Source organism: Xyrauchen texanus, chromosome 41 (genome assembly GCF_025860055.1).
Source record: "Xyrauchen texanus isolate HMW12.3.18 chromosome 41, RBS_HiC_50CHRs, whole genome shotgun sequence".
Lineage (NCBI taxonomy): Eukaryota > Metazoa > Chordata > Actinopteri > Cypriniformes > Catostomidae > Xyrauchen > Xyrauchen texanus.
Genome location: NC_068316.1, coordinates 14,210,198 through 14,234,914, shown reverse-complemented (window position 1 = coordinate 14,234,914; position 24,717 = coordinate 14,210,198). Strand labels below are relative to the sequence as shown.

Genomic DNA, 24,717 nt, shown 5'->3' with positions numbered 1-24,717 from the left:
CTTTAGTGTCTGGTTGGACTTGGCTGAAGTTGACAGTTGACATTTAATGTCACGTTAAGATGACTACTAAGATGGTGCCAGTGTGTGTGGTGTGCCATCTACTCTCCTCTCTGATGTTAGTACTTCATATGTGTTTCTTTATCAAGAATAGCTACACTCTGCTGCTTGAAATCCAAAGCACATTTGCTGAACTATCTAGATCTGATTTGGGAGGACCACACATTTGTCCTCCCCCTTCCCAACAAACATTCTTGATTAACTGTGCTGGCGGCTTTTCGATGTTCCTAAGTGGAAATACCGTAGGAGATGCGGTTAGCTGGGAGGCTCTGCAGTAAGATTGAAATCTGCCTTAGTCTCAGGGTCCACATAACAGGCTTGCTCAATCTTCCCAGCGTTCAATCTGGATTGCGGCCACCGAGTTTTCTGGCACTCGATGAAGGTGCTTCATCAATGGATTTGACCCATCTCCCCAGATTCCTTGAGGTGGAGTGAAACACCAAAATCTTCAGCTGCTGAGTCAAGTAACACAGCTAGCCAGTGATTCATTGCTGCCCAGGATGGCACTGATCAACGCACAGTTGCTGGTCCGCCTGGTCTGCTCTGGTCCTCTTGGTGTCCTGGCCGTCCGCCGGATCTGCACTGGTCCACTAGGTCTCCTGGCCCTCTGCCAGATCTGCTCTGGTCTCCTTGGTCCTCACTCCCTCTGCCTTCAACTCAGTCTCAAACCTCCCTGTGTTGCTATGTTCCTCTGCTCTCCTTGCCCCTCATTCCCCCTGGAACTGCCTGTTTGCCCCTTGTGCCCCTCTGAACCACCCATTTTCCCCTAAACTCCATGGACAATTAGTTTTTTTTGTGTTGCATTTTGCCTTTTGTGAAGCATCTGGAATCCGCTCCTTAAAAGTGGGGGTGGGGGCTCTGTCATATTCCCTGTTGTTTTTTTGGTCTTGTCTTTTATGTTGTAATTCTTGCTTCTCATTTCTAATGTAATGTAAAGTCTCAAAAACATGAATAACCAACACTCCTGGAAACAAAAATCTGACTCACTACTGCTTGATATTATTAAAAATGTAACAACTTAGTCCAGATGTCCACATATGTTGGCATCAATTTTTAGAAAAACTATTTGCTCTAGACTTTTTAGATTATTTTTTGCATGTTTACTAGATGCTACTAGTGATAAATCAAAAAGGGGAACTGAAAATGCTCACAACAGTAACACTCGGGTCGCAGTAGGTTAAAGTTAAAAAAGATCCCAAAGTGTTTTATCCCTGCAATTTCATCAGTGCCAAGAAAAAGTCCAAGGAGAAGAGGATAAAATAGGAACTCAGAAACCAATCAGATGCACCTCTGCAAGAGTTCTCGTCACACTTACCTGTTTTAATTACAGCTAGGGAGGCGGATCAATGATCCATAACCACATTCATATGGGGGTCGTACAATAGGAGGGTTTATTGATCCTGCTCTGAAAGCCATTTGTGGACTAAATCAGATAATGCAAACTCCTTTTCCCAGACACCAAAACAACTCTTTATCCATTTTCAATACAAAAGCACCTCTCTTCACACATCCTTAATCATGACAGATCAGCTGTCTGCCACCAAACACATTTTAAACCCCTTTCCTGTATCACCCGCTCTTTTGCTTTTTCTCTCCTGCTTGTAGTTTATCTTGTAGTTTTTGCACACTTCACCCAAAAATTCTAAACTGTGTTATTATCTCGCCCATTTGACATTCTTTCTTCAGTGGAACACAAAAGGAAATGTTAGGCAAAATGTTAGGGACTGACAGCTCCAGTCACCTTTCATTTCATGGTTTCTTTTTTCCCCATACAATGAAAGTGAATAGTGACTGAGGCTGTCATTCTGCCTAAACCTCCTTTATGTGTTCCACAGAAGATAGAAAGTCATACAGGTTTGGAAAAAAAAACATTAAATTATGAAAAAAAAAAATTGATTTCTGGATACATTATCCCTTTCATTTTTATTAAATTTTATTAAATTTGCATTGAATGACTGTGCATACATTTATCAGTCCTTTCATTCCTGGAAATCAAACCCATTTCCATGGCATTGCTGCCACCATGTTTAGCTACAGAAACATTATCTAATTAGCTTTGCTACTGATGTTCTCCATATTACAGTGCTCTTGTCATCCCCAAAAAGTTAAAACCACACAAAACTAACAGCTCTCCCTAAGGAAAAAAGCTAGAACCTGCAAAATACCTCAATGCACATATACAGAATAATACACAAACACCAGCACAAACACACAAACATTTAAATTCAGAAACTTCAAACGTACCTTTTAAATCAGTAAAATTACAGTCCTTCTGCCATTCTCAGCAATGAGCGAGAAAAAGAGCTTTACCTGCTCATGCACTGCACGGCAGAGGGACCAAACGCAAAGATCACTGTAACCCCAGCCTGTCGACCATACTTCCACTTAGCTCTTCCCATTAGAGAAATTCCTCCACTTATTACAGTCGTGGCCAGTCTGCCAGCCGCAGCTTCCAAGCACCTCACACACACAAACACACGTACAACAAGAGGCTCAGTCAGCCACAAAGGTCTCCACAGCAACAGAGGACCCAGAGCCCCCTTCGATATTATTTATGCAATGTTTCATCACCGAAAGACCTGCCCACCAGCCAGCCTGCCAAATCGAGCCTCCCCCCAATCACTCTTGTGTCGGCTCGCTTGCCCCTTTTCACAGGACTTTTTGTGCCTACCACCTCAAACACCGAAGGAGTGGTTGAGAATTTCGAGTGCCTTTGGGGTGAAACGCTAAATGCCTCTCTCATACATTCTTCCTCTCTCTCATCTCTCCCCAGGCACACTGAAAAGCTAGAGAACTTTCACTGTCTGTTCCACATCAATACGAGCCTGGAAGTCAGTGTTCCTTAGAGATATGGCAGCGCAGAAAAAAAAAACAAATCAATTTTATCTAAGGTGCTATGTCAAAATATGTTTAAATACAATGGAGACCGGAGAGGCTATATTTAATATCGGGAGAGGGGAAGGATGCCTGGCCATTTCAGCAGCCAAAACTTCTCCATCTCTTTCTCCAGCAGTCCCAGATATTCATTATTTATTGAAAGGACACTATTTCAGCACATACTTTTAAATTACTTTGAAACCGTTTGTGAGGAGGAGGAAGTTGGGGCCGGCTTGACAAATATGTAAAAATTTATAGTTGTATACCGCTTTTCAGCATCACAACACACATTCTTAAACACTGCTTTTCAGCAGCATGGAAACATCTTGACACACACAGACAGCTTCACACATCTCTCGCTCTCCCACCACTCATCATCTCGGCCTCACTGTCTGGATGCACTCGAAGTAAATGAGAGTGGTTTTAGAGTCGGAGTGAGTCACAGTATTGCCTTTAACTAAGCCAATCTAAACAATATAAAAGCAGAGGTTTAGTAGCTGCAGCAACGAGAGAGAGAGAGACAGAGAGAGAGATGTTGCTAGAAATGTGGTTAGTGCTCCCTCAATCGGCCTGGCAGTGATCAAAAGCTGATTGATACCAAGGCTAGTATAGCTGTTCTCATGCATACCAATTGTGCAATCAACTTCTCTTCTAATCAACTTCACTCTTCCTTGTGATCTCTCCATCCTTATAGATGAGGCTGGGAAGATGGGCAGGAAAGAGTGGAGGAGAAAACATTCAGTCACTCCACTGTTTAAAGTACAGAGATCCTCTATTGCAAAAGGGTGAAACCTGAAACCACTTTATTGGTGATGAACATGATAAAGCCATGGTGTAGCCATATAGATACATACTGTAAAAAACTACAGTTAATCTAAATAAAATAAAAAATAAAATAAGATTCTTGTGTTAACATCTGAATTACAAAGTCATTCAAGTAAAACATTTCTGAATCAACCTGATTGCATTGGTTTTCACCAACAGAAGTATTTTAAATGGTCTATTTACTCTATTTACTAGGGATGTCAAAAAATATTTTTGAGGCATTGATATACTAACATTAGCCAACATTTGAATTAGGAGCCTAATTTGTGTGATTTCCAATTATGTAATAGCTTTGGGAAAATAAAATTTGCCAGTAGGAGAGGTTGCAGTCCAAACTAGATTGTGGTGGATCACTACACACACAAAAGTCTGATACTGAACAATTAGAAACGGCAACATTTATTATGAAATGTGTCTGTGTGTAGCATTGAATAAGTTTCATGCAAGCTGTCAAACCACAAAAAGACACACTTGTAACTGTATGTCTTTTTGCATGATCATGATAAATCGGACGATATTGAGTATTTTAAAATTATCAGCATCGTGGGATACATTTTCCCATTTGGCTGATTCGTTCCTCAAGCTGCGAGGGCACCAAGAATCACCTACTTGCATGTGAAGGAGCTGTCTAAGACTTGAAAATAACCAATCACAGTTTGTTTTGGTGTTCCTAGGGATGCACCGATTTATCGGCCAAACATCGTATCGGCCGAGATTCGCCTTGTTGACTGCCATCGGCCTATCGGAATATATGATGTCATTCACCGATGGCAGTGGCTGATGTTTATCTTCTATATGCGTTGGTTATTTGCAGTCAACTTGGACAACATTTGCCTACCCAGCTGCAGATTCGGGAAAGATCCAACAGGTGATACTATAATACCAACACCAAAGCGTTCAATTCTGGTGACTTTGAGATAAGCATTTATTTATTTTCTTGAGTATGAGTAGCATTCATTTAACTACTGGCTAAAGCATTTCTTTAGCCACGGCATCTAAAAATGCAGCACTCCCATGTGAGATGCTAAAAACACAGTTAAACTTGATGCAGTGGTCAAAAGACATCCATCTAGCAGATGTTTACATGAAAGACAATTGAAAAACAGCACGAGCGGACGCAAATACACATTCAGTTTGAACAGACCCTTGTTCATATGTTTAAAGTGCTCGGGTGCTTCATTCTCTGTCTCTCTCTTCTAAAGTTCCATGTAAGTGTTAACTGTATTGTTTAATGATATAAAGGCAAATATCAATAATACTTCTATTATTTAATGTCTGCAAATATGCAGACAGTTAGTTTAAACAGAATTAATTCTCAAACCTCACGTGTTTCATTATCCGTCTCTCTCTCTCTCTTCTCAACAGTTCCCTGTAACTGTAAACTGTCTGTCTAATGATAAAAAGGCTAATATCAATTAAAAACTTTAGCATTTACCTTCTGCAAATATATCTCTTTTAAACAGATTTAATTCACAAAACTCACAAAACTTGCACAAATCTAGTGCTTTCTTCCTGTCGAGCACTCATACATCTTCCTCTGAAGCGCGTATTAATAGCCTGGATCAAAACTGTGTCCCTCTGACTCATAAATGTTGCATGACAGTCCAAGCAGGTGATCCGGGCTGTGTAAACTGGAAGCGGTCAGTAGATTTCTGCTCCGAATGGATCTGCACTACCACATTAGGGCATCTTCAAGTTGTGTGTGAATTTTCAGTAAATATATTGCTAAATAAAAATATATATTTTTTAGCCTATTTATGTATATGTCATTTAATTTTATATTCAATTGTGTGACATATCTGCATTTTATAGGCCTATCGGCCACCCTGCTCTCTGGATTACAACACTGGCCATTCAAAAAACATATAGGCCAATGTCTAATAATTGTATTATTTTATAATAAGAGGGAGGGGGGGAATGTACGCAAATCCAACACTTCTACAACAGGTGCTGGATCAAGGCAAAAAGCATTGAAATAAAACTGATGTGGATTTGTACACTGTTTAATTATACCCTTTTATTAATTTAAAAAGCACAGCTGTGGTTTCTAAATTAATAAAAGGGAATAGTTAAACAGTGTGTGTACCCACTTTAGTTTTATTTAAATTATTTTACAATAGCCATGATTCAGCAATCATGGCTATTACAAATGGAAGATAGAGGCAAACAGGACAAAATTCAATCTTACAATTAGGGACCTCACAACATGCTAAACAATAACCAATTGTGTTTTGGTATCATCTAGTATTTTAATTAAGTTGAATCTGTTTGAATGAAAAGAGTGAGTGATTCACGAATAGGACAGCACTGGTCTCACTGTATATTTGTTGTTGTGTGCAACCAGCAAGGACAGTGCAAAAGAAAGTTGCCTAAACTATTTATTGACTATATACAATAGTATTTCAAGGCACCCAGTCTTCCTCTTTTGTCACATTCAACTCAGACTACAAATTACAACTTTAAGCCAAAAAGGATAATATATTTTGCTGTGTGGCTGTAGATCTGGTGCAGGAAACACTGATATTACTAAAACACGAGAAGATCCTGAATTCATACACAACTTCCAACAAAAGCATACCACGATACAATGCACTTGACATCAGAAATAAATTGCTCTTGTGTGGACCCTTTTTGTAGACCGTGATACGGTGCAGAGATGGTTTTGTTTCAGCTATTCAGCTCAGGCACACAGTATCCTGTTCCATTCTCCACGGGGGAAACCGCATGTATCCCCTACAGCCTGAACAATAGGTTGTGTGATCTGATGCCTGAGCGAACCCTTCCATCTCTCTCAGGTGACACTTTCAGGCCAGGATGAAAAGTCTGGTGTTCAGTCAAATACACAGTTAAAACTTCATTAAAGTAGGAGTGTTTTGCTCTTGTCAGCCAACTTCAAAGCAGCACACTTTGAGTAATGTCAGGACACCGGTTAAGGCAGAGGGGTCAAAGGAAGTTCCAGGTGTTACTTAGCATGCCAAACATGAAGATAACAGTTGGAATTTAATGGAACGTTCTATCGAATCAGTATTAATGTATTATATCTAATCATGCAGTGAAGACTATTACAATCATTTAAGTAGTTTTATTTTGCATTTAATTACTTTGTATTACTTTACTTTATGAATGTTTATTTGAATCCTTGATACTATTTTTATATACCTTAACATACTCGCTGTATAATTAATAAATGCATCTTCGTTCTATTGTTTGTAATGTGTTTCTTTGTTAACAGTCAGTTGATTAATGACTTCAATAATTACTTGAAAACATAAAGCGATGTTTACTCAACTGAGAAATATCTGAAGGCTACATGATATTACCATGCTCACAACCACTCTGATGAAGGTTACAGTAGCCGTTGTTACATGTCAAGTCAGCATCTAATCTGCAAGTAACAGCTCTGCACCAGGAACTCATCCAGGGTTATACAGCACCTTCGTCACGGCAAAAGGGCCTTTTGTAATTAGCTTATGGTATGTTAACCTACAGTAATTTGAGCTCACATTCACTGCTTGAAGGTTCTTGGTGCATCTTTAGTTGGTATACTATGCTATAAGATTTGAAGAGTTTCCATGCCACCAAAGCAGGTCCATGGGCAAAGCATGATAAACAGGTGCATTATGCAACGCACAGCATTATATTATCACAGCATGTAAACAGAAATTTGCAAAGAATATTCCGAGTTCAATACAAGTTAAGCTCAAATCGAAGGAATTTGTGGCATAATGTTGATGTGGCATGGCGGAGGGCGGGTGTCGGACAGCTGTCTGTAACTCTCTCTCTGTCGCAATGCCATCCCTCTCTGGCTAATGTGTGTGGAATCATGACCCTGCTCTCCGACCCTGCCACAGTTAATTCCCACAAAAAATTTATGGTGATAATGTTTAAAGGGCAGAAAAATAAAGCATATTATTTTATAAAAGGACTTTCATTAATTCTTCTGTTAAAACTATTATTAGAGCTGTAAAGTTTTAAGGGTTTACGGCATTACATCGTCATGACAGTGTTGATGTAAAATTAGATATGACTTTCCTCATAAAAGTTTAGCATGTAATTTTATCACAATCAAATTATATTAACATGCATATTGTTTATATTTGACAATACTTTTGAAACAATGACTTTACAGATTGGTCCCATTCACTTCCATTGCAATTGCCTCAATGTAACCCAGATTTTTGCTATTTTTTAGCAAAATATTTTACAATATTATGCCACAAATGCTGTCGATTGAGCATAACATATATTAAACTCTGAATATTGCTTTAAAAATTCATTGGGATTTAAGTATTATGTCAAATTACACTTGAGAATATTCACCGCAAGACTAACAATAATATAATTTGGGGACCAAAATGCTAATTAAATTCCAAGAAGTGTTCCTTATAAGCTATAAAATTTAGAGGTTTCACAAAAATTTTTCAAATTCTAGCAAATTGCCTATGGAGGCAGCATTTTAAGACATTTAGCAAAAGCATTTAACAAAGCAAGACATTTTGTATTATATAAAATTTCAAATATAATGAATTCAATAACAAAAATAGTAATAAAATAGAACATATAATTTACCCCAATATTTGTGAGTTTGTATTTTAATGCTTAGAGTGGCATTCACTTGACATGCTACAGCCTAACTCTATTAAAATCAATTCTGAGTCGAGTCTCCCAGGCAGGTCATGTAAAGTGCATGATGCACAGAGTTGCTGCCTATGTAGATAATTTCAAATAAGCTACTTATGAGGTTCCACTTCAGTTAAGATGCTGCCTATGTAGGAAATAGGCAGCAAGACTAGGTTTAGGAACAGAGTTTAAGTATTTTCTATCTCCCTGTATTTATTTCAGGACTGTGATGTTTGAATAAGGTACACTTTACATATATAGAGAGAGAGACAAAGGACCAGGACAAATAAAGAGAAAGAGAGTGAAATAGGAGGATGTTGGGGAAAAGAGAGGGAGAGGGTGCTAAAATAAAAAACTAAGAAAGAGAGAAGAAGAGAAAGAGAGAGGCAGGCATCATCAGCATTCTGTGAAGAATGGCCCGATTAAGTCAGTTCAAAACATGGCCTCAGTCTGTCATGTCTGTTCTTCAGTGAAACTAAGAATAGCCAATTTACCCAAACACAAACATAAACTACACTGGGCAAACAGCCTTTGCCAGGGGAGCAAACATACTGTGTGCTTTTTAAAGCTTTTTTGCTCTCTCTCTCAAAAAAAACTCACTTCACCTTTACAGGCAGTGTTAAGACTAAGCAATAGATTAGTTTCACTCAGGAAATGTATCTTCAGGAAATATCATTTGAAGGGTTTATGTTCAATGTGACAGGATCAACATAAATTATGTCAACAGATGATTGCAGGTTTCTAATACAGAGAAACCCTAAACAACAGCATCTCACTCATTAATTTCCTTTATTGTGACTTGGAAATTACAAAGCATAAAAACGTTCAGTCAATCGTTTTTTGATGCCCACCTAAATAGTTATGACATCTGTCCTCACAATATTTGTCGAGAGCAACACAGTACACTGTGGATTTTGCACATTTTCTGTTTTCAAATAAGTGACGATATCGTAATTTCGTTTAGCTCTCATTTATGTTTTTAATTTTCTATATTATTTGTATCAGTATTTCATCTGTCACTCTTCTCTCTCTCTCTTGACATTGGTCAGCCTCTACTAATAAGTTACATATTTGTTATCTGTGTACCTCCTAGGTCCCATACACCCACTGTGGCAAAAATAGCAGCATGTTCCCAAAGTCACATCTAAACATCCCCTTTGAAGTTACCAACAAAAAAAAAAAGTTCAGGAGTTCATGCTCCTTCGAGGCTAGACTACTGGCACAACAAAATACCACCTTGAAATGTCAATGACTAAATGCCAACTCATAGTTGTGCCTCTTATTAAGAACTAACCACATGAGTAACTTTTGTGTAGTCCTCTCACTCTTTGGCTGGCTGACCTAGTTCACCCATGATTTGGTTCCATGGCAAATGTAAATTCATTGATCCAAAGAGACATTTGATTTGATGGATTGAAGCCTTTGAAATGCAAGTTCTCGGTCTCTGTTTTGAGACATAAGCCGCGTTGCTCTTCACATTCAGTAAAAATTTAAAAGGTCAGCTGAAACGGCAGAGAAAACAATAAAACTGTCACAGGAGAGAAATCCTTTATTTCCAATACCTTTAGTCTTGTGGTGCGCTGAATATGTGCAAATGTAAAGAATTGCACAGCAAGTGCTCTCTTAAGGGTGGAGATAGTGGCAGGTTTTGAAATTGCGCTCTGGAATTGATGGATATATTTGGAAGGAGACATATGATGTGCATGGCTGGGTTTTGAAAGAGAAGGGTTCAAAAAGTCAGTCCTTGACAACTTATGTGAAGGAAAGATAGATGGAGGTAAAGTGGCTCTTTCATTCGGCATGCACATTGTAAAAGGCATCTTGGAAGCAAACATCAGTTTCAGTTGTATGATGTGGGTCTTGATGGGCAATTGGATGCCTGCTGTTGTCATAAGAATTTAACCACTGCTTTTGAAAGGAAAGCAAAGATATAATGATTATCTCAGCACCTTCACACATTAAGGTGAGCCTAGGGAAATGTGTGATTCCAAGTCAAGTCAAGTCAAGTCAAGTGGTTTTTATTGTCGTTTCAACCATATACAGTTAGTACAGTACACAGCAAAACGAGACAACGTTCCTCCAGGACCATGGTGCTACATAAAAACAACAAAGGACCAACATACGACGACATGAGACTACACAACGAAATAAAATACCTATATAAACTACCTATATAAAGTGCACGTGCAAACATGTGCAAAAAGTACAGGACAGTACAACAAATTACTGACAATGAACAGGACAATAGACACAGTGCAGCGCCGACCAGTACTCAGTAGTGCAAAATGATGACAGTTTCTAAAAATGTAAACATAACATACTATGACATAATGTTCTATGCACATAGCAGTTATTGAGGTAGTAGACAGTTATAAAGTGACAGTAATTAAAGTGCAACTCAGGACACGTGTGTGTCAAACCAGTCTCTGAGTATTGAGGAGTCTGATGGCTTGGGGGAAGAAGCTGTTACACAGTCTGGCCGTGAGGGCCCGAATGCTTCGGTACCTCTTGCCAGACGGGAGGAGGGTGAAGAGTTTGTGTGAGGGGTGTGTGGGGTCGTCCACAATGCTGGTTGCTTTGCAGATACAGTGTTTTTTGTAAATGTCTTTGATGGAGGGAAGAGAGACCCCAATGATCTTCTCAGCTGTCCTCACTATCCTCTGCAGGGCTTTGCGGTCCGAAGCGGTGCAAGTCCCAAACCAGGCAGTGATGCAGCTGCTCAGGATGCTCTCAATAGTCCCTCTATAGAATGTAGTGAGGATGGGGGTTGGGAGATGTGCTTTCCTCAGCCTTCGAAGAAAGTAGAGACGCTGCTGGGCTTTCTTGGTGATAGAGCTGGTGTTGAGGGACCAGGTGAGGTTCTCCGCCAGGTGAACACCAAGGAATTTGGTGCTCTTGACTGATCTCCACAGAGGAGCCGTCGATGTTCAGCGGAGTGTGTTCACCTTGTGCTCTCCTAAAGTCAACAACCATCTCTTTTGTTTTGTCGACATTCAGGGACAGGTTGTTGGCTCTACACCAGTTCGTCAGCCGCTGCACCTCCTCTCTGTATGCTGACTCCTCGTTCTTGCTGATGAGACCCACCACGGTCGTGTCATCGGCGAACTTGATGATGTGATTCGAGCTGTGCATTGCTGCACAGTCGTGAGTCAGCAGAGTGAACAGCAGTGGACTGAGCACACAGCCCTGGGGGCCCCAGTGCTCAGTGTGGTGGTGGTGGAGATGCTGTTCCCGATCCGGACTGACTGAGGTCTCCCAGTCAGGAAGTCCAGGATCCAGTTGCAGAGGGAGGTGTCCAGGCCCAGCAGGTTCAGCTTTCCAATCAGGTGCTGGGGAATGATTGTGTTGAATGCTGAGCTGAAATCTATGAACAGCATTCGAACGTATGAGTCCTTATTGTCTAGGTGGGTGAGGGCCAGATGGAGGGTTGTGGTGATGGCATCGTCCATTGAACGGTTTCAATGATACGCAAACTGCAGTGGGTCTAGTGAGGGGGCAGCTGGGTCTTAATCTGCCTCATGACGAGCCTCTCGAAGCACTTCATGATGATGGGTGTAAGTCGCGACGGGACGGTAGTCGTTGAGGCAGGACACTGAAGACTTCTTTGGCATGGGGATGATGGTGGTGGCCTTGAAGCACGTTGGAACAACGGCGCTGCTCAGAGAGATGTTGAAGATGTCGGTAAGAACATCTGCTAGCTGGTCTGCACATCCTCTGAGCACTCTGCCAGGAATGTTGTCTGGTCCAGCAGCCTTCCGTGGGTTGACTCTACGTAGAGTTTTCCTCACATCTGCCGTGGTAAGACAGAGCACCTGGTCGTTGGGAGGAGGGGTGGACTTCCTCGCTATCACGTCGTTCTGCACTTCAAATCGAGCGTAGAAGTCGTTCAGTGCATCTGGAAGGGAGGCATCTTTGTCACAGGCAACTGATGTTGTCCTGTAGTTGGTGATGGCCTGGATGCCCTGCCACATGCGCCGTGTGTCACCGCTGTCCTGGAAGTGACTGTGGATTCTCTGGGCGTGTGCGCGCTTTGCCTCTCTGATTGCCCGTGACAGTTTGGCCCTAGCTGTTCTTAGGGCTGCCTTATCGCCTGCTCTGAAGGCGGAGTCTCGGGACCTCAGCAGCGTGCGCACCTCCGTAGTCATCCAGGATTGAAAATGGTAGAACTACATAATCATGCTATGATTTTTTGCACCACCATTAAAACCCATCATGGAGTGGTCCATGGGGATCTTGGTTCGAATCTGGCCTGGATCATTTCCCAATCCCATTACCCCCTTTCTCATCCCAACTTTACTTGTCTGTCTACTGACCTGTAAAAGAAAAAAAAAAAAAGAAAAAAAACCTTTATAAAACCTTGATGTTTACACACCATTATTCAACACCAAAATCATTGTCAGTTCTTTTACAATGTGATGAAAACCATGAGGTGAAAGGTTGTGCTGTGATTCTGTTTACACAATGAGAAAAACCTTCAAGCCAGGATCAAACCACTTCTACACAAACTAAATCTGAAACTCCACAGGCATTCTTTCATATTCATTAAACAAGCTCTTGTCAGAATGGCTGTAGAATTAAGATATGATATATAGAACATTAAGCAAAACCACCAAGACGTATGAAACAAATCCAGCACTGGCATTGCCTCCAGCTTACAGCTTTAAATGCATAATGTGCTGAAGCCTGATATCCCTATTCATAAAATAAGTCTTAATTTCAATGGAATAGATATTAAACCTAATGAACACATTTGCAGCAGTGCAATGCATAAAATCCTTCATATATGGGTCAGAAGCTTCAGTTAATGTTCACATCAACCAAAAAATTTGATCTCAGGATTCTGGCCGTGGCATTGTTATTGGTGCCAGACGGGCTGGTTTAAGTATTTCTGTAACTGCTGATCTCCTGTTATTTTCACACACAACAACCTCTGGGGTTTACTCAGAATGGTGCCAAAATGCATCCAGTAATTAGCAGTATACTGATATATATATATATATATACATACACATACACATATATATTGTTACGTTCTTCTTTTAGCTTTCTAGAGAATTAAGAGCATGTAACATATGTGAAAAGTTTAACTAAATTAAGATAATTAAATGAAAAGAAAACTGGTTCAGTTACCGGAAACTTGTGTGATGGAATGAATCAGGCAGAGACAGATATGGGTTACTGCCAAATATAATTATTTTTGTAACAAATCATAGCAATACACCATATCGTAATTACAGCACAATAGTGAAACAACAAATAACTAGTTACAGAATATGTACACATGGTAAGACAAAGACAAACCAGACAAAGGAGTGAAGGACAATGAGCGGGGCTAAAGCAAAAAAAAAATCAACAAAACAAAACTTCTATATTACATCTTTTTAAGTCTTAAGCTAATGAAGAAAATAAAAATATGAAAACGATACCTAAACTACACTAACTAAACAAACATCATAAATACAGAAGGTAGCACCCGCTCCTTACCTGGTATGTTTAGACAAACTGAAATACTACGTAGTGTAGTGTAGATCACGTGACATGCTACCCTATTCCTCCTCTCAAAGTCTGGGAAGTTAGTTTTCAATGTCACAACAGATAAACCAAGTAACAAGCTTGGAAAGGAAAAATAAACCATTACGAAATACAGCTTTAACAACAAAACGATTGTCTCAATAATACATCAATCAGGTAGCTACACAAGTCCGAAGACAAACGGAGATAAACAAGCCTCTTTCCTCTTGTCACTTCCAGGTTTTATACAGAGAAGGCGATTCCGGATTGGTTCCTTGAGGGGGGGGGGGTCATCACGTTAACTAATGATTAACGAGCTGAATAACCAATCACTGAACCTAAGAATCATAACAGTAAAGATGAATGATATGGTCTGAGCACTGACAGGCTGACCCCCACCCCTTCAACCTCTGCAGCAATGCAATACGTCTATTTCCCAAAGACAACCTCTGGATATGACGTGCGTGGCACGTGCACTCAACTTCTTTGGTCGACCATGGTGAGGCATGTTCTGATTGGAACCTGTGCTGTTAAACCGCTGAATGGTCTTGGCCTCCATGCTGCAGCTCAGTGTCAGGGCCTATGCCATCTTTATGTACCAACAATTATTTTTTACATGTCCTAAGACTTCTTTGCCATGAGGTGCCATGTTGAACTTCCAGTGACCAGTATGAGGGAGTGTGAGAGCGATGACACCAAATTTAACATACCTGCTCCCCATTCACACCTGAGACCTTGTAACACTAACGAGTCACATGACACCGGGGAGGGAAAATGGCTAATTGGGCCGAATTTGGACATTTTCACTTAGGGGTGTACTCACTTTTGTTTAGACATTAATGGCTGTGTGTTGAGTTATTTTGAGGGGACAGCAAATTTACACAGTTATACAAGCTGCACACTCACTACTTTACATTGTAGCAAAGTGTCATTTCTTCAGTGTTGTCACATGAAAAGATATAATGAAATATTTACAAAAATGTGAGGGGTGTACTCACTTTTGTGAGATACTGTGTATATGTATATATATATATATATATATATATATATATATATATATATATACATACACACACACACACTCTATACACACACACACACACACACAACCAGTCCAAAGTTTTAGAACACCTCGATTTTCCGAAATTTAAGCAGTTCAAGTCCAGTGAATAACCTAAAATGGTACAAAACTAGGTTAGAAAAAAAAAAAAGTTTAGGTTACCAAAAACTGAAAAAAATAAAACAATTCAGAGTAATACAAAAAGGCCTTTTTTCAGGGAAGAAATAATGGGTTAACAACTTACAGATGTTCTGCAGCAATGGAAGTAAATTAAGCCTTGAAAATTTATGCTAACAATACCTACAGGTGTCCCAACTTTTTTTGATTACTTACAAACCCACAGTGTTGGAACATACTGTGTTACTACACCCTCTTAAGAATTATTTGGACAGTATTGTTCTGCAGGAAGTAGTATATTATATATAGCACGCTGAAACATCAGGAGCCAAATTAGCTCAAGCCGTTGAGATTGTGCAGGGTCGTGAGCCAGTGTTTGAGCGCAGGTTCTGCGGGCCTGGCAGCGAGGGGAAGCGAGGGAAAGCAGCCCGCGTGTGATGAAGGAGAAGGAGAACAGCATCTTTTCGACGTTCTTGTAACCTTGGACTCGAGTCTTCTAGCAAAGACTTGTTTGCTGTTGCTTTGTTGAGGAGTTTGTGAGCCTTGCTCACGGGCCTGACAGCGTGGGAAACAGGGCCTGACAGCGTGGGAATACAGCTTCGCAGTTCGCAGGAGAGTTTTTTGGTACGTCCTTTGACTTGTTAAACTGATTTATATGGACTCTGTGGCTATCGATTATTCGGCCAAAATGTGGTTATTAACCGTTGGATGTGTGCTCTTTTTGAGCTCTTTTTGTTGGACACCGTACCAAGCTAACATCAGTGGCCATGGGCATGGTTCTAGCGCTTTACCATTGTTTAACTCTTCATCTGTAAATTTAAAAAATTGGACATTCTATGGACTGTCTACTAACATTGTGTTTTTTGAAAAATATCATTGGTTGTTGTATCCCGTAAATCTCAAGCACTTTGATCCTGCAAGATGCACTATAACCAGGGAAGAGAACTATTGTAATATTTACAATGGTTTGCCGATTTCTAGAAACAGAGAGAATAATCCAGTTAAACGAAGGTGTTTAATAATTTTATTGTTATTAATGTCTGGGAATGTATTATCAAACCCAGGTCCTCATGTTGCTACAAATTTCAGTACTCCAACTGATCTGAAATCAAGGTCAGGACTGGGTTTTATACATCTAAATATTCGTAGTCTGCTGCCAAAATTGGATAGGGTATATATTTGGGCTAAGAATACAAATGCGGATATTATAGTTATATCTGAATCTTGGCTAAATAAATTTATCTCAGACAAAGATATTAGCATTTCTGGATATAAGGTTTTTAGAGCTGATAGACCAAAAAGGGGGGGGGGGGGGGAAGAACATTTCGAGAAAACATTGCTATTTTCAATTTCCATAGCTAAACAGTATGAATTATTAGCTCTAAATGTATCTGTGTCTAGGAACTTGCAGCTAACCATAGCTGGTTGTTATAGACCTCCATCGGCAACTGGGCCTATACATTCAGTAATGGACTCGTTAGCTCTTTTGAATTATAAAGAACTGATCTTATTAGGTGATTTTAATTTGGATTGGATGCATACAATATCCGATCATTTTAAAGTACTTTGCGATGATCTAAATCTCTTTCAATTAGTAGATTCACCAACTAGGCCTAACATGAAATCTATGGAAAAATCAACTTTAATAGATCTTGTCATAACTAATGTTCCATATAAATACTCGTCAGTTTCTGTATTTGCTAACGATATCAGTGATCACTGTGTCGTGGCAGTTGTTAGAAATATGAAATTACCTCAGCAAAAACCAAAAATTATTACGAGGCGTTTTATGAAATATTTTTATGAACAAGCATTCTTATACGATCTTGCTCAAATTGATTGGGATAAAATTGTTTTAATTCCGGATGTTGATTGTGCATGGGAGTATTTTTATGATCATTTTATGTTAATTGTCAATAAGCATGCGCCCATGAAAAAATTTTGAGTTAAAAATCGTGATAATCCGTGGTTTTCGATTGCCTTACGTGATCTCATTCAAGAGCGGGATGTCGCATGGGCTAAGGCCAGACAAACAAATCTAAGCTCTGATAGGCTGCATTTTAGGCAACTTCGAAATAAATGCACGGTGGCGACCAGAAAAGCTAAATCAGATTATTTCCTTGATAAAACCACAAAAAATGTAACTAATTCTGGGAAGTTTTGGAGGAATATTAAGTACTTAACTGGTAGTAAAACTACAAACCTTCCTTCTAGTATAATTAAAGACTCCATTAAAATCGTAGATAAAAATCAAATGCTTAATAGTTTTAATAAAAATTTTATTGCATCGGTATCTTTATTTGAAACAAATAATTATATAAATTCAAACATAGATTTACTTGAAGCAGAGCGTAATCTATGGCAAAGTGAATTTGCTTTTAAACAAATTATTTGCTCCGATGTCTGTTCTGCTTTAAAAGAACTAGATGTGAATAAATCGCCAGGTCCTGATCATATTGCCCCATTGTTTTTAAAACTAGCGGCTGATCTTATTTCTCCCTCACTGACGTATTTGTTTAACCTTTCTTTATTAACAAACAAAATCCCACTGATCTGGAAGTCAGCATTCGTTGTTCCTCTGTTAAAGGGAGGTGATCCTTCTTTAATGGACAATTATAGACCTATATCCAAACTTTGTATCATCTCGAAAATGTTGGAAAAATTAGTAAGTGAGCAATTGACACAGTATTTAAAACACTCATAATATTTTGTCTATTAATCAATCCGGATTTCGTAAAGGCCACAGTACGTGTACAGCTGTTTTAAAAGTCTTAAATGATATAGTGGAGTCCTTAGATGATAAGAAACATTGTGCATGTCTTTTTATCGACTTATCAAAGGCCTTTGACACTGTGGATTATGATGTGTTACTAAAAAGACTTCGATCAGTAGGACTATTGGAAACTGTTATTTCATGGTTTAGTTCTTATTTAAAGGGAAGAACCCAATGTGTTCAGGTGGAAGGTTTTCAGTCAGATCCATTGGAGGTCGTTAAGGGAGTCCCTCAAGGATCTGTGCTTGGCCCGTTATTATTTAGCATATATATAAATTGTTTGGATTTTAATATTGAAAATACAAGGTTTCACTTTTATGCAGACGATACAATTATATATTGTTCAGATTCATCTAAGCAACAATCTGTGGCTTTCTTACAGTCTGCTTTCGATATGATACAAAATAGGTTTTGTGCATTAAAGCTGGTCTTAAATGAGAAAAAAACTAAATGTATGTTATTTTCGAATTCCAAAATCTCTACTGAGAATTCAATCTCTTTTTGACTTTTCAGGGTAATCTGATTACATCAGTATTGGAGTACAAATACCTTGGTATCATTATCGATAACACACTATGTTTTGGTCACATATTAAATATCTGAGGCAAAAACTTAAGAAAAAATTAGGATTCTATTTTAGAAACAAATCATGTTTCTCATTTAACGTGAGAAAGAAACTAGTGTCTGCTACCTTCTTACCAGTTTTTGATTATGGGGATGTAGTACATCAGCACGCCCCCTCTTACCTTCTTGTCTCTCTGGATGCTCTGTACCATGGTGCTTTGAGATTTATAACTGACTGCAGATTTTCGACACACCATTGTGACCTATATAAAATGGTTGGCTGGTCGTCGCTGAGTATTAGAAGGAAAAAGCACTGGTACCAATTGATTTACAAAGCTATATTGGGTTATTTACCCCCTTATCTTTGTTGTCTTATTAAACAGAAGTCTCCTGGTAATTACTCATTACGTTCTAAATCGACCTACAATTTGTGTGTGCCTTTTGCCAGAACTAAGATGGGTAAAACCTCTTTTAAACATGCCGTAGCATCGGATTGGAATCTTCTCCAGACTGAGATGAAGTTAAAAGATGTAGTATCTTGTAGTCAGTAGTTAACTATTTATTAGATAATCATCTGAGTAAATTAAGTGTGTGTAAATGTTTTTAACCAGATGCATTTTTTTTTTTTTTTTACGTAATGAGATCTGATTATGTTTGTGTGTTGTAACTTTGATGTAAAATGTAAATTAAGCTGCTTATCTTGGCCAGGACACTCCCGAAAAAGAGATTTTAATCTCAGTGAGTCTTCTTTCCTGGTAAAATAAAGGTTATTAACATATTGCTCTCATAATGGCAAGAAAAATGCAATTAACAATGGAAGACAAACAGACCATTACAACCCTTAAAAGTGTAGGTCTTTCCTTTAGAGAAATTGCAAAGAATGCCAAGGTGTCAGTGAGTACAGTTTCCTACACCATCAAAGGGCACTTGGAAACTGGAGGAAACTCTGACGGAAAGAGGTCTGGTAGACCCAAAGCCACTACAGAATCAGAAGACAAGTTTCTGAGAGTCGACAGTTTGCATGATAGGCAGCTCACAGGACAACAGCTTCAAGCACAGCTTAACACTGGTCAAAGTAAGCAAGTCTCAGTTTCAACTGTGAAGAGAAGACTTCGAACTGCTGGTTTGACAGGTCGAGTGGCAGTAAGAAAGCCATTGCTAAGATTGAAAAATAAGTAAAATAGGCTTGCATGGGCCATGAAGCACTGCCAGTGGACTACTGAAGACTGGTAGAAGGTCTTGTGGACAGATGAATCTAAATTTTAAATCTTCGGTTCATCACACAGGGTTTTTGTGTGCCATCAAGTGGTTGAAAGGATGGTTCCTTGGTGTGTGACACCAACTGTCAAACACTGAAGAGAAAGCGTGTTGTCTGGGGCTCTTTTGCTGGATATAGAGCTGGACTTAGACAGAGTGAGTGGCACCCTGAACCAAAACTGCTACAAGAGCATTTTGCAGCGCCATGCAATACCCTCTGGGATATGCCTAGTTGGTCAGGGGTTCATCATACAGCAAGATAATGACAGAAAACCTACCTCCAGGCTATGTCAGAATAAGATGGTAGGCTTCAAATCATGGAATGGCCAGCACAGTCTCTAGACATAAACCCATCAAGCTGGTTTGGGATAAACTAGACAGACGGGTGAAAGCAAAGCAACCTACACAAGTGCAACACATTTGTGGGAACTTCTGCAACAGTGTTGGGAAGAACTTTCAGAACAATATTTGATTTCCGTTGTAGAAAGAAAGTGAGTTTGGCTGTTATATCTGCAAAAGGTTTGATGAGTCAAAAATGTTGATTACATTTTGTTAAACATAACGATTCCATGATTTCTTTTTTGTATCCAAATGTTTATTTGTTCTATGCTTTAATTTCAGAGTACATTGAGACATTAATCTTCTTCAATTTCAATAAAAACTGGAAAAATGGGGATGTTCTAAAACTTTTGACTGGTAGTGTGTGTGTATATATTTCTGATTTTCTCAGGAGTAAATTTTTATTTCAGATCTAATATCAGATTTAATGCATAAGAATAGATAAACACTAGCTTGGAATTTACCTTCATATAACAACATGCCAAAAAAATTACATTTGCCATGAAGATCCATTATAAAAAAGACCTGATGCAATCAAAATAAAATGGGTGTGACTCACTTCACAACTAAAACAAGGTCTTTATTATATTTTATAAACCTACCACCTAACAAAATCCAAAAATAGTTATTTGTCTAGTTACACATTACGGCTGATAATGATGACACAGAGAACTCTAATTTGGTTAGATCTATCTCAGTAGAGACTACTATGGAGCATCAGAAACTGAAGGCCCCAATAGATGAGCTCATTATTAAATCTTTAACATCAACAACACTGTGCAGAACTAACATGAAGAACATACTCAGCTGGAGATATGATATTGGCTTCCCACTGTTCTGTCTCATTTGAGTTTCACCTAACACAATGTGTCACCATTACAAGCATGCACAATGGCATTTCTAATCAGTAGTCTGCTTAAGGCTTCTGGGGAGATCATTTGTTAGAGATATATGCACATGCAGCTTCATTCTTTTCTGGTAATTGCCATTAATGGTTGCATCCAGGCAGGGTTTCTCTTCATAAAAACACATAAACAAATGCCTCTGCAAAGTTACCATCACTTTCGGGGGAAAAAGTTAGCAAAGCTGTAAAGGAAGACTTTTCTAAAAAATGCAACATGAAAATGGCCACAAATGATGAGTGAAAAGTAAAATTTTGTTTGTTTGTTTTACAAACGTACTTACAAATTTAGACAAACGACCTTTGGAGGTTTTGCACATTTCTTTTTTCTTAATAGCTGTTAATTTATATTTATATATATATACTGTATATATGGCCATTATGATTCTAATTGCTGCTTGATTCTTTTCTGCTTGTGGTATCTATAAGAAGCAAAAAATGACTGAAACAAGCAATCCAGACAGAAAACAACCATTTTAAGTGTTAGAGAAAAGAAATGTACAGGTTCAACGTGTGCCATTGCTGGCCATCGTTACAACTTAAATAGCTTATGACATCAACATAACTAATCTCAGAGCATAGCTTCACGTCATCTACCCTCTCCTTAAACTTAACGGGTGAGGCGCTGGCAAAAGACGGTGATCGCTACTCTGAAATTTATCGACACTATGGATACTACATGCTTTTTTTTTGCAAGAGACTTGCAAGATCTTGATTCATACTGTTTGGAACAGCCTATTCATCAGGAGTACACAAATGACACCTTAAAATGTTGATTAGGTTGGCAACTCGGTTATAGAACAGAGTGTCAGAGTTAGTATGCAGTATATGTTATGTTTGTGTGAGTGTGTGTATTGTGATGAGCAACAGACCAGTTACCATTCCAAAAGCCTTGGTTATGGCAGGGCCCCTTTCTACTTGTCAGGGGACAGAAAAGTTGCCCTATTTTGATTGGATCGTGGTGGACCAACACAAACAAATGCCATGCAGCCATCAGATGAACTCTTTGGACAACTGCCAGATACCTTTTATGGGACAGGAAGGAATGCCGTGGATAATCACCCACATTGAAGGAGACTACCCATAGGTCCACGTGTGGTTTGTTCCTGCCAAAACCCATTGGAACATCTTGACTCTCACCCTAAGGTTTAAGCTATGGTGGCCATAACATTTCCTCAGGACTTCCAGATGCAGCACATTAATTAACTGCCCCTGTGTCAGTGGTGGAGTGGTGGTGGTGTAGTGGTCTAAAGCACATAACTGGTAAACTGGAAATCAGAAAGTCGCTGGTTCGATCCCCACAGCCACCAGCATTGTGTCCTTGAGTAAGACACTTAACTCCAGGTTGCTCCAGGGGGATTGTCCCTGTAATAAGGGCTCTGTAAGTCGCTTTGGATAAAAGCGTCTGCCAAATGCATAAATGTAAATGTAAATGTGTCAGCAGCGGCTGAAACAAAGAAAAGCCTCAAAGAAGGACAATCTCATCAATGCATATGCTTGAAATCTTTGAAATGATTCATATGAATTTACCCATTAATATATAATTAAATGTATGGGTCCACTAGACCATTTTGAAAGTGGTTTGGAAAAGAAATAAAGCATGGGTAAAACTTTAGGGACACTGATCTAACCATGTACTTTAAGATATGCAAATGAGTTCCATACCAGGGCGGGACATACTGTGGTTACTTCTGATAACAACAGCCAGCCATGTCGCTGGAATGGAAAGGCACCAGATTTCCATTCCTGCATATCAGAAAGGGATAAAAGTATCTCCCAAATGGACACGCCTGTGTTCTGAGTTTCTAACCTGATGAGAAAAGAGACAACAGCACGACTAAGGTTAAGGTCTTGCGAGTAAAACCTTACTTGTACCTCTTCTCCTGCTGCACTCTAGTTTGCAGAGGACCCAAGCATCTACAGGCTTTGCCGAATCCTCACAGTTCCTTCATCATTGCAGCCCAGTCTGCAAAGGAACTTGTGACAACTTCATCATCTGACCAGCTGCATGACCAAGACTCCAAGGACCCACTTAGTGCAACAGGAATTCAGCATCCGCCAGCACTTTGTGGCCACGATTGTTGGAGTGCAATCCTGTACTCTTCCCACTACAGGCAGTTTAGACAGCTAGTGGAAGAAGTCTCTGCTGCCGGATTGATCACCTGACTGTGTGGAACATAAATATAACCTATCCAAACATCACTCTTGAGAAAATTGGCATTAGTTATAACAGCAGCTAATAATTGCTTGAGATCTGAAGGCAGATCACTGTATTTATCCATTCTGTGTTTATTCAATTTATTGTTCCATGTATTGATTCAGTATTCTCACTAGCATTGCATACTCATTCATTAGTAGCATACAGTAGTTGTAGTATTTACTCTTGCTTATCTTGTGTTAATAAAATTGTGACAAATGTGACCTGTGTCATAAATAGTTTTGATGTGTCTATATATATTTGTTCTCCTATAGCACAAACTTAACACATCAAACATGTATGACTACACCACTCCTGTTTTATTGGTAGGAAAGCCCAAATCTAAAGTTTTCCCCACACAGCCAGCTAAAATGAATGGACTTAAAGCCAGAGTGCAAAATTAATAACAACTTTATTTGACATAATAAAACACAATTCGACACTACAATGATCCACCAAGAGGTATTGCTGTTAAACTCCCTGAGCTAGTTCAGGGTCAAATAGGGAGATATGTTCTAAATTGTTATAATATTGATATCAGGGGCAAATACAGCTTCAAAACAAATTCACATTAATAAAATAACCCAATCCAAATCACAACCGCAACACAATTAATATGTAAAAAAAGGAATATTCACACAATCCAAATAAACAAAAGAAAAACACATCTGACAAAGGCAGAGTGTGTGTGTTTCTGTGTGTGTGTGTTTGTGTGTGTGTGTGTGGGGGGTATGGTATTAGTCGTCAGTTTGCTAAGAGATATGCCAGCAGGAGGTGGCCCCAGAAGTCATTATACACACACACACACACACACACACACACACACACACACACACACACACACACACAACAGCCCTAGGCTGCTTGTGGCAGATTCTATATGTTGATAGGGGCTACTCATCGCTCTATGAACCCAGGAGACACCCGCTTCTCACCCGGATTGATATTACATCAAACAGACACAGGTCATCAGTCTAACCCCTGACATGCCTGCTACCTTTCAAGCCAAATCAAACACACCCCAGGATGATGGCCACAGAATTTTTTGAGACTCAGCCTCACCCCTTATCAGATAAAACATTGTAATGCTTACTTCCTGTAGGCGATTGGCATTTTCTCAAGGGCACAATTCAAGTATGAAAATACTTCAAAGTGCAAAAATAAAACAGAAAAAAAAAATCAGAAATTTAAGATAAAATAGTTTGCACCTTTCTCCTGAACGCAGGAGTGTTCTACTACTGCACAAATTGAGCCTGAGCTCATTTTTTCTCCAATTTACACTTAAAATGGTTGTTGTTCTCCATTTCAATCACTCGCTTCAGTAGTTTTTACATTGCTTCTTATGGAGACCGTAACCAGAAAACAGTCCAGCAGCTTTCAGAATCATCATGATGCCCCCCCCCAATAACTGGTCAGGAAAACTGTGGATATGCCACTTTTTCTCTCTCTCTGAAGAAACACTGTCCAAAAGCGACAAGCAGATAAGGGTGACACCTCATTTTGGAGTTCCACCATAGTCACTGCTGTAGACCAGTAATGGTATGCTTTTTTATCATTCAAAAGCAACTGAATGATACTTGGTGTAATGGATTTGTCTAATAAAACAGATGTGTTGGATT

General features: G+C 39.2%; 1 protein-coding gene across 5 annotated transcripts in view; it reads right to left on the bottom strand.

Annotated features, from left to right (window-relative positions):
* LOC127634067 (catenin delta-2-like) overlaps positions 1-24,717 on the bottom strand; it is a 415,686-nt gene that overhangs the window by 274,588 nt on the left and 116,381 nt on the right. The window contains exon 1 of one of the 5 annotated variants that reach the window (XM_052113478.1): positions 2,302-2,560. The exons of 3 other annotated variants lie outside the window; for them this stretch is intronic. The gene's annotated coding sequence lies outside the window, so the exon portion shown is untranslated. Of the gene's footprint in view, positions 1-2,301; positions 2,561-24,717 lie in introns of those variants that run through there. One more of the 5 variants, XM_052113479.1, reaches the window with a different exon arrangement.